A 12,154-nucleotide genomic window follows, 5' to 3' on the forward strand; every position below is an offset into this window, starting at 1 on the left:
GGTATGGTGGGAGATCCCTGGCCCTTGAATGGGATCCGGAAGCCATCTTTGAAACCCTGCGCCAGGGATGCTCTAGCTGCTGGGTCAGGGTAGTTCTCTAACATTTTTAGTAGTTGATCAATTTTTATTGGTGAGGCCCCTAATCTATAGCTAGTGCATGTTTTTGCCCTCAGTGACTTTTGGGCTGGGCCTGGAAAGAGAGGCCTTTGTGCAAGTGTTGCTGCTGTGGCCACCACTGCATGTGCTGCATTGGAGCTTGTATCTGCACTCGGTCCCCTTGTTACATGACCCTCTGTTGAAGTACCAGCAGGACCCCGGAGTGCTTCCTTTGGCCCCCCCGTTGCTGCGGTTGCCAGACTGCCCCTGATTATGCCCTGTTTTTTGCCCCCCTGGGGGCGTTCTTCGAAAGGGGGGTTTGTTTTTATTAGTATTTATACTGTCATGTTGAGGCCTGCACTGGTTATGTTGCCTGTTTCTACCCCTTCTATTATACTGATGCTCATAGTCCTTGCTGCTTTGGGCGCTCTTAGCTGAGTTTTCTTTTAACACATGAAAAAGATACAATTTAGGGTCTTCCTCCTCCCAGCCCAGGGAATCTCTGCATCTCCTTCCTGAACTCTCCATCATAGTTCAGCCAAGACTCCCCCCCCCAAAGGTATTGTGAATCTCCAAAATTCTGTGGTGGTAGGCAATCAGTGCAGTGCCCTCTTCTGGGAATTTTTCTAGAATTATTGTGGATAGGATTTGAAAAGAGGCCTCCCAGTTCTGAATATTCTTCTCTAGTGTGGGCCTCTTTGCTCTCTCTTTTTCTTCCTCTTTCTTATCCCTTTTTGAAATGCCAAAACCTAATTCTTCATATTCCAATAGGCAAAAAATGTCAATAAATTGCTTTTTCCAAATCTTTCTCTTAATTTTCCGCTCAATGTGCCATGCAATGGTCTTTTTTAGGCTTCTATTTACACTTTTGCCGGCAGTGCGCCTCCCATATTTAGTCATATGAGGGGTTGGAGATGGTACATCATTGCTAGGCCCAACCCATGCTTTAAGGTGGCCCTGGTCATCCTCGCCCCCAGATTCTGTGTCTGTGCTGTCACTCTCGCTGCTGGAGCTGCTCGAGTCATCCCTGTGCCTCCTCTTTTTCCCAGCACCCGCACCCTTATGCCATTTTAAAAATTGTTCAAGCATAGGCCCCAAATCATTGCTTTTCACAGTACCTGATTTTGCTTTTCTTTTGGTGCCTGGGTTGGTGTCTGAAGAGGCGGGCATGCTGCGGACGTCAATGCGCTGCTTCTTCCTCGCTGGTTGCTCCCTTTCTGCTGGCTCCTCATCGCCGTCGACCTCCTCTTCCAGTGCGCCTGCGTCATCCTCGTTGAGGCCGGTGGATGCGAGCTCTGCCATTCTTTTTTGCACCACGTCCATGCCATGGACGGCTTCCGCTGCTTTGGCCCATTCCAGGAGTAATGTTTCTTTCAGGGATAAGGGTTGGCCATCTCTTGCCTGTTTGGGTCTCTGTGTGCTGGTTCGTAATCGGTTGTCTTTGAGTTTCCCAACTTGCTGTGTGGGTCAGGGTCCTCTCCCCCCCCCGCCTCTTGTAGTTCCCAGGTAAAGTAAAATGCTGGGGCTCTGTGTCTGCCTCCTTCCAGTGCAGGTCTGCCGAAATGTGTGCCTGGGAATTCCGGCTGTCCCCTGTCCAGCTGTTAAAGCCGGTGCTCTGTGTAGTCCTGCTTCCCAGGCTGAAGACACAGAAAAACACTGCCGGCAAATTCTGCTCTGCTCCTTAGCTGCACGTTGCTTGTGACCTTTGACTCGGTCAGGTTTGGAATGCTGTGGCCTGTCAGTGTCAGCCCACAGCCCCCGCTGTATCCCCCAGCCGTCGTGACACGATGTCAGATTAGGACAGGTCTCATACAGCAATTGTCCAGCTGTACCTTGTCCCATTTATGAGCAGCGTTGATTCCTCGCAAAACACTGGCAGCAGCCCCCCCAGTTGAAACAATCACCTGGCTGTAGCTGGGCTCTTCCCTTGAAGCAATTCGCATGAGTGCCACAGTGTAGCGCAGCGTTGGTTTCTTTACAAAATTCCACTTCGATGGGAGGTGCAGGAGGGGCTGGGGAGCTTGCAGCCTTCTCTCCTAAGAAAGCACAGCAGCAGTGTGCCTCTCTGTCTTGTTGAAGCCTGCGGGGCTGGGGAGGCTCACTCACCGACGGGTCTTCACTGCTGGAAATATGTCAATGTCCGCTTTTTCTGCGCAGCCAGGAAAAAATTGTCAGCTGGACCCAGCAAACGGTGCTCCTTGACCTGCAGCCGTCCTGCTGCTGTTCGTGGCTGACGGGGAGGAAGCATGAGAAGGGCCACCTTGCCCCCGACAGATAAAGGCAAAATTCGGCCTGGGGGCAAGGCGGCCCTTTCTTTGAACTTCAAAAGACCCCCGCTCAGCATCCACAGGATGGGAAGGGGGGCCTTTGAAGTATGGAGGGCAAGGTGACAGCGACTGCCGGTTGTCACCTGCCCCTCTCACCTCACCCTCCTGTCTTGGCGACGCGCTGTCTGGGTTCCCATTGTTAAGGGACCCAGCAGCCCGACCCCACCATGTGCATGCTAAGTGGGGCAGCGCCAAAAGGCACTGCCCCACCGGAGTTAGCACAAACCCCCCACCTCCCAGCTTATGGCCCCGGGCCTCCCAACCGGGTGGGCACGGGTGTAGTAGGACCGTCTTCATGTTCCGCTTTCCGCCGCGGACCAAATCTGCTGGGCTTTCCTCTCGTACTGCACGTCTATTGCAGTCCGGGCTGCTGGGCTTCCTCGCCCGTCACTGCTGGGCCCCTTTCCGCTCGCCGCACTGCTAGGTTCCAGTGCCTGCCCTGCTGCACAACGCAGGCACTCGATTGGCCTAGTCGCCAGTTGTTGCCGCCCCCCCCCCCAGTCTCAGCCTATGGTCGGCTCCCCACACATGACGCAGGAGCCAGGCTGTAGTCGACCTGCTCTTTATTCCTCTTTACATCTTCTGTCCCAATTCCCCGCCGTGCCGTCCCTCCCCTTCCTCCCTCCTCCCGTTCCCTCTCATTGCCCTGGGTCCCCCCTCCTTAAAAAGGGTCTCGTCTTCTTCCCCCTGGTAACAGGAAATACATTTGAAAACACAAAGCGGTACGGAAACCGCATACACTGAACATTCAAAATTAACAATGCATGCCGAGTGCCCCATCTCTTAAATATACATCACACGAATTTAGGCGGGCCGATTCTTACCGCTATCTAGGTTAGAATGGTACATGAATAAGCAGCTTGGAACTGCCCGTTCAGATATTCCAATTAGGTCCACCGTAAATTCCTGCTGCACTCCCGCTGCCTGCCTGCCTGCCTGCCTGCCTGTTGACCCTCTCAACAGGCAGGCAGCACCAGTGCCAGTCCAGCCCATTGCATTCTGGGCTTTGTAGTCTCCCAGCGTCTTAGCATAGCAGCCATAGTAGTATTTAGTTACTGTTCCATGTAATATTACATAATAAAGTGCCATTTACCGACTCATTGCGCCCACCTTTATAGACTGCATCGTGTTTCTGAAAACCTAGACTCCAGCCCCCCCCCCCCCCCCCGCCCCACTCCCCCAGCCCCTTCCAATTTCCACGAATCTTATGAATTCGACTAAGTCCCTGCTGGCATCCCAGGAAGCTACTCCGGTTACAACCCAGTTATGTACGTAGGTCAAAACACAGAATGTGCAAAAGTTGCTATTGTCCCAATTCCGTTTCTTCTAACTAAACAGTTTCTCTCAAGCATCATGCACATTCCTTTGTCCCCATACAGAGGTCTGAGCTCCACCTTTCCAAATTGCATGTTCTCCATTGACTGCTCCTCCCCCCTTCGGACCTGTGCCTGGTTGGTGTGTGTTGCCTGCCAATTGCATGCTGGTCTTTGAAGTCTCCCGGAGTTGTGCATAGTCCCTCGCATGTAATAGGAACAAAATAATTAATGACAAAATGCAAGCTCAGAAAATAGAGGTCGACCTGACCTTTCCGTTGTGCGTTGTACCACGTTAACACGCAGTCAATTTCCGACCTGGATAAGAATTTCAACAACGACTAAAGAGAACTTGCTTAAATAAAACACCTGCACAGGTTCGTGGGTTTATCAATAGGGATATCCGACGTGCATTTGATCGCTCAAATGTGTTACTGTGCTAGGGTCTCCTTAAGAGACTGACGCCGTGTCACGTGGGTAGCGTCACGTGACGAGGAACGTAAGGGGGAGGGAACGTTTGGGCAGTTAATGTTGTACATCTGAATAAAGCAGATGTATGTACAATCTTGGCGTGTCCGTCCTCATTCCAAAGGCCCATCCGGGCCTAACAACTGGCGACGGGGTGATCACCAGGACCGCCTCCTCCTCCTCCTCCTCCTCCTCCTCCTCCTCCTCCTCCTCCTCCTCTGTCCTCCGACAGCGATCCCACTCGGAATCACGCTGCGAGCAAAGCCAGCCCGCCCTCCTCCTCCTCCACACTGCAGACCGATCCCAGCCCACAGCGGCGTACACCTTATCCAAGGCCCGCCCCCCTCCTCTGTGTGCATACAGCCACGCGGATCACCAGCGGGCAGCCAACCCTGAGGCCGCCCTCCTGCTCCTCCTCCACCATAACCACGTGCATACCACATGGGCAGCAGAGCACCTTATCCCAGGCCCATCCTCATCCTGAGACAGAGGGGACACCAACACCACGTGGCCCACCCTCCACTACCCGTCAATTCCACGCCAGCAAGGCAGCTGGCCCCCTGCAGCGTGCACGAGGAGTGCCCCCACACATCGACCACGCAGCATTCTGCCAGCGGTCGCACCAGAGGCCTACAGCCCAGCAGACTCCAGAGAAAGGCGGGTGATACCCTAGTACCTACACAACACAGCAAACCCAAGCCATCCATCTGCAGCTCCTTAGACACCAAAACAAGCTGCAGCCTCAGTGACACACTCACCTAACACCACCACCTCACCATGAGCTCTCCGACAGATCAGCAAGCTCCAACCCCTCCAGCTCCCACTGGAAACACGGCGACCACTGCATGGCGCATGCCCCCCCCCCTTCTCCATGATGCCACAAGCGGACAAAGGCCCGAGGTGGGTTGAGTGGTTAGAAGACTCAACACCTTCAGAGAAGAAAAATCACAGAAACTACGCAATAGGTTCTTAAACCTAGCAGGGAATGACATCAAAGTCCTGCTGAAAACCATTCCAACAGCTGAACAAACTGACTTCCCAACACTAATTGCAGCACTAAATAAGAGACTGGTAATCGAGCCCAATAGGGTCTATGAAAGGTACACATTTAATCAGTGCACGGAAAGGATCGACGAGACCGTTGATGAGCTCATCACCCGCCTACGAATAAAAGGAGCGAATTGCCAATTTCATGCTTTCTCGCTTGATGAAGCCATACGTCTGAGAATAATTGAGGCATGTGTATCCCAGACCCTAAAGCAGCAGCTCCTCAAAAAGCCGATCACCATAGAAGAAGTAAGTGAGATGGCAAGGATATTAGAAAGGGTTGATAGCACAAATAGCAGGCACCACCTTGACAAAACAAGAACGAAACAATAGCGGCAATGAAGTCCAACGCCACCAGAACAACAGAGAGAACCCCCAATCCCAACTACTCAATGACACAGAGAACCCAATGCCAGTGCTACCATTGTGGGATGGCTTTCCCTCACGCAGGGACTTGTCCCGCACTGTCCCAGAGATGTGGCAACTGCGGCAGAGAGGGACACTTTCAGTCAGTCGGCAGGGAAGGCAGACCATTTCTGACACAAAGACTACCTGTTGCCCCCCAATTCAAAATGCCCAACAGGAACTCACAAGCTCAAGCTTACCAAACGTGCCCCTACCACCAAAACCCACGAAGATACGTCAGAGTAGTCAAGGACGTATACCCGACTGACGAGATCCAGGCAATTGAGGGACACGAGCAGGTATCCCACATAAGGGATGAATATGATGGACCACCAACACACCACATCTATTATGAGGCAGAACAACAAGGACTCGACTATGAAGTCGATCTGTATGACCAATATCCGCAAGACGAGTACGTCAATCTCATCATGGATGAAGGAGAAGCACGTAAAGCACCTAAGATACCGGTGGAAATAGGAAGACAATTCTGCTTCCTAGTTGACTCAGGAGCCACCGTCAACATAATGAGAGAGAGAGGGGGAGTTTCAACAAATCTCTGACAAGCCGGCCCTGGTACCATCCGTTTCCAAGATATACCAATGGGGCGCAGCAACCCCCCTACAAACAATTGGCTCCTTCAGTCGTTAACTTATCCACGGCAGCCACTCCACAACGACAGGCATTCAGGTCATTCGCAGTCCGACCAAAGGGAGATGCCTTCTTAGCTATCAAACTGCCTCTTGCCTAGGACTCAGACATACATGTTCAAGAGGGCGACAAAATACACTCAACAGAGCCAACACATGAGACAAGAGACAGTGTGTTCAACGTCCGATCGGGACCCACACGTATAGACACAATGTCAAAAGACACCATCATGAAGGAATTCCCACTCATTTGTAAAGGCCTAGGGAAAAGGAGCGCCTGTGAAACTCCGTATTGATCCCACCGCCCGACCCGTTCCACAACATCCACGGAGGGTTGGCTTCCATCTGCAAGCCGCAGTGGCAGCCGAACTCTGACAACTCCTAGAAGATGGAATAATCGAATCAGCTACGGGCCCGACCCCGTGGGTGCCCCCGTTAGTAATAGTGACAAAAGACGGAGGACTCAGACTCTGCGTGGACATGCGAATAGCCAACACCGCCATCCAGCGAGAGCGACACCCAGGCCCAAGAATCGAGGACATGATAGTCCAACTAAACAAGTCCACTCTCTTCTCCAAGCTTGACCTAAATAAAGGGTACCACCAGAATCGAGAGGAATCACCACCTTTGCCACACACAACGGGCTGTTCCGCTACAATTGTTTACATTTCGGCATATCATCAGGCGCAGAAATTTTCCACGAAGCCATCAGACAAATCGGCCAATAAGAAGTGCACTGAACTACAGTGACGACATTCTTGTGTATGGGCGGTCGAAAGAGGAACATGACGTCGCCCTTCGTGCAAGGCCATACAAGAGGCAGGCCTCACCCTAAATGTCGACAAGTGCCGGTTCAGCAAAGCCAAATTAAAATTCTTCTGACACATTTTCTCCGCAGACGGAATGACCCCCAGACCCTGACAAAGTTGCCACAATTTTCAACCTTCAAGAACCGAGACAAATAGCGGACGTCAGATCATTTCTTGGCATGGCAGGATACTGTGCGACAGGGGAGTTGCTAGGTCTGGAAAAGATCCGGGGCCAAGCTGATGTCGGAACTGGGGGCTAGCTAGCCTTTTGGCTATAGCTCCTGAGTTTCTATCCGGGGCTACAACCAAAAGATCAGGGGCTATAGCCCCCCCTTGCTCCCCCCTAGCAATGCCCCTGCTGTGCGAGGTATATACTGCATTACACCACAATCACCGAACCACTCCGGGAGCTACTCCAAAAGGACATGCTTTTTGCCTGGACAGCAGAATGCCAAGAAGCATTCAACACCATAAGACAATCTTTGGTGGAAGCCAGGAAACTAGCCTATTTCGACCCAGACCGGCACACCGAAATAGCCATACTCGCTCAGACCAATGGAGTTGACACCCACCCGAGACACATAGTGGCATATGCCAGCAGGGCACTGGCACCCCCATAGACCCCGCCCTACTCCCAAGTAGAAAAAGAGAGCCTAGAGGCAGTCTGGGCATGTGAACACTTTCACAATTTCATAATAGGAAAAAGATTCACCCTCATCACTGACCATCAGGCCTTACTTCGCTGTTCGGGAACCCACGAACAAAGATGCCCCCCAGAATTGAACAGTGGGGCATTCGCTTACAAGAATACGATTACCGGATCATCCATCACCCGGGGGGTGATCACACCCAGCTGACTATTTGTACAGACACCCCACAGGAAAACCAACACCAAGACCAGGTTATACGGAATACATAAGCTACATCCCCCCCAACACGCTGCCCCCAGCAATATCATTGGAAGCCATCGCCCTGGCGTCAGCAGCCGATCCGTCCATGGCCCTGGCGATTGACCTCACTGAGCACAACAAGTGGAAGAACTACAGGAGGTCACTGACGACACATCCAGATGCAAACAGAGATGAACTAGAGAGGCTCGCAAAAGTTCACACAAAGCTAGCCGTAAAAGACAAAACCATACTCCTCAGAGGGTGCAGAATAGTGGTTTCAGCGGCTCTACGGTCAGACGTAATCAAGACAGCCCATGAGGGACACCGCGGAGCGGACAATACCAAACGACAACTACGCTGCCGCGTGTGGTTTCCCTTCCTTGACGCTTTAGTGGACCGGTGGGTAAGGAACTGCATGGCATGTCAATGCACGGCCAGAGCTGAAGCGCCGATACCCCTACAGCCAACACAGATACCAGGACACCTGTGGAAAAAAGTGGCAGTGGACTTTTATGGACCACTAGAATTGGGGGAATACCTACTTTTATTTATTGACGAACACTGAAGGTTCCCAATCGTAAAGAGATCCTTGTCCACAGCCTTTGCCCAAATAGCAGCCATCTTCGACAAAGTCGTTAGCGAATGGGGAATACCAGACGTCATCAAGTCAGACAATGGCCCGCCATTCTGCGGCCATGATTTTTGATTTTGCACCATTCGCCAAGCACCTCGGGTTCAAGCACCAGAAAATTAACACCTCGAAGGCCGCAAGCTAACGGGATGGCCGAGAGATTTAGGTCTTCTATTAAAAAGACGCTACAGAGAGCCCAACTAGAAAACGTCGACCCACACCAGGTTCTATGCAGGATACTGAGATTATCATAACAGACCACACAAAGCGACAAACAGGACCCCAGCTGAACTCATGGCAAAATACCAAGTTCGCACACAAATCATACGACATCTAGCAAACAAGCCAGAAACAGATCCGGAAATCCTAAAGAGAGACGTGGAGTGGAAAGAATGAGCCCGCACACAGACAGATGAAAGAAGAGGAGCACGCCCAAAAGAGTTTCAAGTGGGAGATGAAGTGTTGGTACAACAGACAGCAGTCAAGAAGACCGACTCTCGATTTGCCCCACAACCACTACAAGTCACAGCAATAAAAGGAACTATGGCGACTGCTGAAAATGAAGGGCGAGAAATAACCCGGAAGAGCTCACAGTTCAAGCTAACAGCGACAAGTGGAAGTGAGAGACTTCAGCCCCCAGATCCAGAACCGATTCCACAAGATCCTCAAGACACACTATGGATGCCTCCAAGATTCTCGCCTCGCCCAGGAGTGAAGAGAACATAGGCCAGAAGAAGACCCAGGAAAAGCCGACAGCAGCCGGCCCCAACGAGCCGTGAAGAAACCAGCACGCCTGGTTGAAGAATGTTGATAACGTAAGGACATTTGTCCAGGGGTGATGTTACTGTGCTAGTGTCTCCTTAAGACCCCGACGCCGTGTCACGTGGGTAGCGTCACATCTCCCAGCGCGAAGGGCAGTCTGGGCCCTACGATCCACCTGACCACAAAGCACACTCCACACTCTCCCCTCCTGGCCTCCGCACCCCTGACTCGCTGTGTGAGCCTTGCGCAGCACCTCCGTCCTAAACGACCATCCTCACTCAATGTCAGCCAGTGGGGTGGGCACCGGGTGGCCTGCATAACTTAACGCATCCTTTTAAACATGGGCCCTCCCAAATGGGAGGCCCGAGGGCGTAAGCTGGGAGGTGGGGGGTTTGTTATGGGTCTGGCAGAGCAGCACCTTCTAGGTGCTGCCTTTGCCTTGCATGAGGGTGTTAGGATGGGGACTCAGACTGTCATGCGCCCTCCAGGAAAGCAAGGTGGCAGGGGCAGGCGACACAGGTAGTCCCTGCCGCTGTCACACCACATCAAAGGTCCCCCCTCCCATCCGGACGGATGTGGAGTGGGGGGGGCCTTTGATGATCAAAGAGGGGCTAACTTGCCCCCAGGCAACAATAGGCCTATAACCAGGGAGGGCAAGGTAGCCCCTCTCACTCATTACCTCTCCCCCTGATACGAGACTCGGACGGGAAGAAAAATCTCATCCCCTCTCCTTAATCTGCAAGCGTGCGGTGAAGGAAAATAGGAAGAAAAATAAAACACCTTCTTTGGGGTTGCAGGGTGGCAGGCGGACACCAGATGGGCCCCCAGCCCACCCAGCCTGATCGGGGTACAGGGCGCAAGCTCCATGCAGGGAAAGGGGACATCAGAAATCACTGCTGCGTGTTTCAGCATTGGAAGCAGGACGACACAGAGCCCCACCAACCGCAGCTAAACAGAGCGCAGCTGGGTCACTGCAACGCTGCAGAAGAGGTTCTTTAAGACTGACAGGACATCCATCAGCTGGGCTCCAAGAAGGAAACACCGGGTGAAAGAATCAGATGGGCAAGTCCGTCAAGAAGCCGCCACTGAGCAGCAGCAGGCAGCATTAACTTGCGTCAGAGGCACTTGTTTGTTTTGTTTTAAGACAAAAGAATTTCCACTGTGTCAGAAGAAGGGTGAGGCGAACACTTACAGAGCACCTATTTTCCCGCGGCGAATAGCAAGGGTGACCGCGCAGCAGAGAACACGGCGGGGAAGGCCATTACACCTCGAAAAAGACAAAGAGGAAAGAACATTTACGGAGGTTCCAAGACATCCAGGGGAGTTCGACCGCACAATATACGCAGGGCAGTATTAATATATATCGGCGCGCAAATTTTGGAAGCGGGAAGACAGAGCAATAACAAAGAAACAAAAAGACCCCTGTGCCGCCACAAGTGCCTGGCAAGTAAAACGGACATTGGGAAAATAAGTTTTTAGTCAAATAATACAGTTTATACGGCAAACAAGGAGCCCACTGCACTCCTCCCCCCACCCCCCCTCACTGAGCACTATTACCAGGACCTGATTCGTGCAATCCTGCACACTCTTCACTGGCAAGGACCACTCAAAACCCCTAATTTTCACCAGTGACAAGCAGAAGGATACAACGGCCACAGTCCACAGGAAGAGTCTTCCAGCCACTGCGCATCCAAGGAACAAGGATGGCCGATGTACTCTCACTGAAGGAGACGCTGCTCCTGGAGTGGGCCAAGACGGCTGAAGCAGTCCATGGCACAGACCTGGTGCAAGAAAAAAATGGCTGAACTTGCATCAACCAGCTTCAACCGATGAAGAGGCACATGAAGACGACGACGGCGGAGATAATCCAGCAGAAAAGGAGCAGCCGGCAAGGAAGAAGCAGCGCCTTGATGTCAGCAGCATGCCAGCCTCTTCAGACACCCACCCCGGCAGCAAAAGAAAAGCCAAATCGGGTACTGTGAGAAATAATGATTTGGGGCCAATGTTAAAGCAATTTTTAAAAATCGCACAAAGATGGGGGTGCTGGGAAAAAGAAGAAGAGGCACAGGGAGGACTCGAGCAGCTCCAGCAGCGAGAGTGACAGCACGGACACAGAGTCTGATGCAGGGGGTGAAGAGGACCAGGGCCACCTTAAAGCATGGGTTGGCTAGCGATAATGTCGAGTCTCCAAGCTCTCAAATGACTAAATATGGGAGGCGCACAGCCGGCAAAAGTATGAATAGAAGTTAAAAAAAAAAAAAAAATGACTATTGCATGGCACATTAAATGCAAAAGTAAGAAAAAGATTTGGAGAAATCAATTCATTGATATTTTTTGCCTTCTGGAATATGAGGAATTAGGCTTTGGAATTTCCAAAAAAAGACCAGAAGGAAGAAGAAAAAGAGAGAGAAGAGGCCTAGCCTGGAAAAGAATATTCAGAATCAGGCATCTTTTCAAATCCTGTCAATTATTTTAAAGAAATATCCAGAAGAAGGCACTGCACTAATTGCCTACCATCACAGAATTCTGGAGATATTCAATACATTTGGGGGTTGTGGAGGGGGGGGGGGGATCATGGCTGAACTACGACATGGAATTCGGGAAAGAAATGCAGAGATTTCCTGACCTAGGCTGGGAAGAGAAAGACCCCAAACTGTATATTTTCCATGTCCTAAAGGAAAACTCAGCTTGGAATGCTCAGAGCAACAAAGAGCAAGAGTATCAGAGTAACAGAAGGGGAAGAAACAGACAGCACA

General features: G+C 51.7%; 1 protein-coding gene across 8 annotated transcripts in view; it reads right to left on the reverse strand.

The window, feature by feature from the left end:
• The window catches only part of RENBP (renin binding protein), a 167,429-nt gene that overhangs the window by 131,081 nt on the left and 24,194 nt on the right, over positions 1-12,154 (reverse strand). The window contains exon 1 of one of the 8 annotated variants that reach the window (XM_069645420.1): positions 3,248-3,337. The exons of 6 other annotated variants lie outside the window; for them this stretch is intronic. The gene's annotated coding sequence lies outside the window, so the exon portion shown is untranslated. Of the gene's footprint in view, positions 1-1,214; positions 2,807-3,247; positions 3,338-12,154 lie in introns of those variants that run through there. One more of the 8 variants, XM_069645415.1, reaches the window with a different exon arrangement.

This window comes from Ambystoma mexicanum, chromosome 2p (assembly GCF_040938575.1).
Source record: "Ambystoma mexicanum isolate Mex_15411 chromosome 2p, UKY_AmexF1_1, whole genome shotgun sequence".
NCBI classification, from domain to species: Eukaryota; Metazoa; Chordata; class Amphibia; order Caudata; family Ambystomatidae; genus Ambystoma; species Ambystoma mexicanum.